Source organism: Pleuronectes platessa, chromosome 14, assembly GCF_947347685.1.
Source record: "Pleuronectes platessa chromosome 14, fPlePla1.1, whole genome shotgun sequence".
In the NCBI taxonomy this organism is placed as follows: Eukaryota; Metazoa; Chordata; class Actinopteri; order Pleuronectiformes; family Pleuronectidae; genus Pleuronectes; species Pleuronectes platessa.
In genome coordinates, this window is record NC_070639.1 from 20426940 (window position 1) to 20432256 (window position 5317).

At 41.1% G+C, this 5317-nt stretch overlaps 1 long non-coding RNA gene across 2 annotated transcripts; it reads right to left on the reverse strand.

Annotated features, from left to right (window-relative positions):
• Window positions 1-1386: 1386 nt before the first annotated feature.
• On the reverse strand, window positions 1387-4219 carry LOC128456517 (uncharacterized). Of its 2 annotated transcripts, none has more exons than XR_008341852.1 (5): window positions 4121-4219; window positions 3530-3712; window positions 2823-2909; window positions 1893-2040; window positions 1387-1662 (listed from the first exon to the last, which is right to left on the reverse strand). It is a non-coding gene; the product is annotated as an uncharacterized LOC128456517 (long non-coding RNA). The 2 variants fall into 2 exon arrangements; XR_008341853.1 differs by having other exon boundaries at window positions 3530-3636; window positions 4121-4194.
• Between the last annotated feature and the right edge of the window lie 1098 nt (window positions 4220-5317).

Genomic DNA, 5317 nt, shown 5'->3' on the forward strand with positions numbered 1-5317 from the left:
TTACTGGATACCTTTGGAAGTTGTGGTGTTCTCTTATTTTCACATTTGACTAAAACAAGGATTTTAGTTATTACACCCACCTCTTCATAGAGGCTGTTAAGTTGTTCTCCACAGTTCTGGTAGGAAAGACTGTTGTTCTGATTGGTGTAACTCAGCAGAGCCATGCAGCCCCGGGGCTTCAGAACCCGATTGGCCTCAGCCAGGAACCTGGAGTGGTCAAACCAGTGGGCTGCTGCTGATGCCGTCACCAAGTCTACAGAGCCGTAAGAGAATGGAAGCTCCTCTGCTCTCCCTTTCCTGCAGGTGCAACGGACAGAACAGCCTGTGAGTCCAGATAAATAGCACAGAGAGAGACAACTCGACACTGTTCACGAACACAACCATTACCACTGGTTATATGAACGCTTCTCTTGGAAGTGATTTTGCCCAAGAATAAACCACTACAGGTAGTTATCTGGGTACCATAGAAACATAACTCAACCTCACAGTTAAGTCTCCTTCAGGGGCTTATCTAGAAGGATTTCACACTTCATACATGAGAATACCCTCACTGACACCTCAGAAAAGGTGCCTAGTATTTCTGGGATTCCCGGGTGCCTGTAACACATTGGAGTTGTCGCCAAGCTGATCAGAGAGGTACACTAAGGGAAGGGGGGCCTAGTTGTGTATTGACATGACCCCATTAAGGCATTTGGCTCAATACCCAATGGTTGAGATTACTCTTACATAGGAAATTGAAGGCAGAGGCCCTCAGTCCAAGTGCTAGAGCCGTTTTGGACAAATTCGCTGTCACCAAATCATCACTGTCTAGCGATAGGGGTGGATCCTAGTAAAGCTAATTTCTGCAGCCTAGGCAGAGCACTTTATGAGAGGAACAATAAACTCCATATCACAAACACACTTACTATGGTTATTTTTGGATAAATTCATCTAATTCATTTCCAGGAGACTTATCATAACTAAGCATAATCATAACCACTACTTGCTTAAAATAACCCTAACCCAACATTGACCTTGACGCTAACTTTAACCTCAACCACTGACCCACAAATTTAAAGGATGGTTGGCTGGCAGACACACACACAAACACACACACACACTCTCTCTCTCTCTCTCTCTCTTTGGATTTGATTTGATTTGATCTCATCAACCAGACCTGTTTGCTTTGCTGTGACTATAAATGACTGGAACCTCAGATAAAGAAAGTTATTTTCTGACTTCCATAACTGAGGCATTCTCTACAGAATGTAATGTGCCCATTCTACTTCAGATCCATTGGATCATTGTTTGTTTATGTTGCTTAAAGAAGAGCATTCACTGCTTTAATGTAATCAGCATCTTAACTGCCAATATCATGGTGTAGAAGTGCAAGGAAATACCATTATGTTATGATCAATGTCATTTATTGTGCACAAACATTATATTAAGGCATCTGCTGGAAATGATATGATCAACAATTCTCATGCAAAAAATACTTTAAAAACTACACAAATAGTGTTTTGGAGAGGGGGGTTTCAGAGGGAGGGGGCAGCTCTGGAGAAAGGTCTGTCAATCCAGGTCTGCTGCTTGGTGTGATGGAGACATGAGGTTAGCATCAGGAGCGGAGGCTGCAGGAGGGAGCGTGGAGCTGAGGCACACCTGTACTGCTTCTCTTGAGAAGAACTGAAGGACACAAACAAACCATAGTGTTAAATTATGAAGATGGTTCCCTCTGATTTTTTTTTAACATAAACGTCAGACAGGCCACTAAAAACTAAAAATGCTGAAGCTAACAGCTACCACACAGCAAACTAATGCCTTCCTAAGGCTGCCAGGGAGTAGCATGAGTAGCATTGTAGCAAGAGAGTGTAGCTAATCACAGCCCTCACAGTTCTTCATCAGTGGAGAAGTACCTCGCCATGTTTTCATCTTCAGAGGAGTCATCTAAAGACTGTGCTGCTGTTCCAGAATATGTCAGGCCCGCTGCAGCCTGCTGGGCTTGAACTCTGAGCACGCAGAGTAGGCCCTCACGTCCCCTCTCAGTAAATGCATCAGTACTGCCTGAGAATATATGATAAAAGACAAAAACGTCTCAATTGTGCATTTGTGTGTATGTATACATACACACAAACATATGTATACATACACACATACAAGGCTTTCTTTTCTACAGAAATATTTTTCCTGAGTTGATGACTCTGCTTATTGCCATCTAGAATGTGAAACCAAATATATTTTTTGGTGTACCCATACAAGATGTCCAATGTAACACCAATAAAATCCAATCTACTACACTACGGTTTTAATGCCTCTGCAATAGCGAGTCGCCGGAGGCATAACTGCATGTTTTCGGATTGTCTAACTTTGTATTTGTCTTAAAGTAAAAAGGTCAAGGCCACACTGACCTCATCTTATGGTTTCAGTTGTCAAGAGATACAGTGTCATTTATATGAGAGAAAATATGTAGAAATATGTAGACGGACACTGCACTGGTTAGCGGAGTCATACAACGCAGTGTGGTAATTCTAGTGTAGTTTTTTTGTAATAAATGGGTTATCTATTTTTACAATCTACAAAAAGTTATCTATACATTTGGTCACAGAATGTTACACAAATAAATTGGCATTAAAGTTGGCATCTTGCTGTCTCGCCAGTCTGACAATGCTCCTGAAGCGTCCATCAAGGGTGTTCTGCAGGTAATTTGGATTGTTTGTTTCTTTTGACGAGGAGAATAACATGAATTCGTACCGATATCAGTTTACAATCAAACCTTTTTGTGTTGACCTTGTTTAAACAGAGTCAAAGGACATTGTACAACAATGACACACATTTTCCCACAGTACCTGTCGTTCACTACTGAACTTCTGACACCCATTACTGGACTGTGTCTTCCTGTAGAGTGGTGATGTTCTCAACGTTCTTTTCACAGTCTGTCAAAACAAAATTAGAGTTACAAATGTTAATGCCCCACAACCCATTGCAGATACGGTTGTATTTGCACACCACATCGGATCAAAACAAAACTGCAGTCTGTGAAACAAGCAGTTTTGGTAGATATAAGGGAAATGCTAATATTTCTGCATGAAACATATTCAGTCCCTTAAGCAAAAATAACAATGATGGCAGGCCGCAACCTCGATGCCTTCGTCTGCTTTGCTTACAGACTAGTTTGCGGAGTCTCGTGCTGCCGCCCACTGACCGATACATCATCGCTCTTTTCTGAAACTAATGAAGGCAAATTCACACATGTAGACAGATATAATCAGTATAAATTAAAAGGTGTAAAGATTGCTAACATTATGTTTGATGGGGGTCATCATTATACATAACAGAGGAAAACTTTGCACATGTATTCCTTAAATTTACTTGCCTTCCTGTGGAAAAAGTTGTTTTCCCAGTTAAACAATCACAGCAGGGAAGCATGATTGATCAAAATTCTTTCAGTGTGATATTAACTTGTATTTCAGCAAGCGTACTTTGGGGATTTAATAAAAATGTATATTTGGCAAATTATATAAAATGGTTTTTCTGGTATGTAACTTAAAAGTACCTCTTTAATGGTAGGATAATTTCTCTCCCTCATCTTCCTCGTGGTACGTGGATGATGGTAGTGGGCTCAACCCGGCTTCTCTTTCTCTCCAGGCTGCCCTTCCTGCTCTTCATCATGCAAAACAAACTGTTCGGTCCAAGTTGTTGACGTTAATGAAACTCCTGTAGCTTCACTGGGATCCTCCTTGATTAAAAAACAGAACATAGCAATTGTTTTATAAAATGAATCGCAACTCCATAACATGAAAACATTATTGTCATAGTGCATACTATACATTAAACCAAATTGACCTGATATTGTGGAGTAATAGTAGAGAAATACACTCCTTATTAATCTAAAGCATTCATAAATCAAATTCATGTTTATATTTATATTGTAGCGTCCCTCAATGATGAGCTAAGCGTCTTGAACTGGTTTCAACAACAATGTATTCACCTCCCAGGTAGCACAGGCTACCGTGGGCTGAAGCATGTGGCTAACAATGGCGTATTAGCTGATGAACAGCGTCCATAGTGTGGATTGACGGACTCTCTCCGCACTCGGACTGTAAACCTAGATCGTAACGATCTTTAAAAACAATAAACTACTTACCTGACAGAAGGAAGATGACATCGTGGTCTTCCAAGCGCGCCGTGTTTATGACGCAGCCCCGAGTTAAAAGGACTGGTTGTTTACAAATAGGGTTTTTACGACAGCCACACGTCATGTCCGCTCGCGCACTCGGGCCGCTCGGCTCACGCACTCGGGCCGCTCGGCTCGCGCACTCGGTATGAGCAGACTCGCAGGATCCTTCTCATTAGAGATGTAATCTAGCCTCAAATATTACTATTATATAACATGAATAACAATCACGATCACTGAAGGACACCACACAGGGACTGTGATTTAAACACCAAGCTGCGCCGTGGTGGCATGGCAACCGTCATAGCAACGATAAAAACATGCGTGATAACTATTAAAATATTTATCATAAGCACGAACTGGCTGAAGACTGTGGAAGCAAAGAGCACATTTCTCGCTAGAAATGGTGTCAGAATGTATTTTTATGCCCAAACTAAGTTACAAAATTATATTTTTATCTGAAAAAACAGGGAATCTCCCCCATGTTTTCCTCTCCGCAGACGGGAGCTTGAGAGTCACGTGACCTGAGAACACGCCAATGCAAAACAATGGGAGGACTAAATGTTACCATCTCACAATCTGGCCTCTCAGATTGTGAGATGGTAACGTCGTTCCAAGTGGACCAACGTTGCCATTGAACGTTTTCTGATGAGACTGGGTTGTCCAAAGATATCATCAAATGCATTGAATCAGATTTTCAAGCAAATATTTGACACTTATCAAAGCTTTTTACCACTTACCCTGAAGCAGCAATTATTAAACCTCTATGGTGTCCTTCATAAGGTTGTTTGTCAACAGCCTAACATCTTATAGCCCCTAAATATCTGTTTTTTGATGTTTTCTAGACAAGATTTCAACCACGTCACAGAACAAGTCTTTACTGTAGATTAAGTCTTGAATGACATTCCACGTCCACAGTGGAAAAGTTCTGCAGTGAACGATTGAATGAACATGTTAACACAATTACAAAACCAAGCTTTACCTCAATGAACACAATAGGAATCGGAGAACTGGAATGATGTCTCTATTATGACATCATTCCAGTTCTCCGATTTTTAAACTGGCTTCCTGTGTGTTTAAATACATTTTCTTGTTATGATGTTTCCATTCCTCTCAGACCATCTGGGACACGTCTGCTTCCTGTTCCGAAGCTACAGTAAACATGGA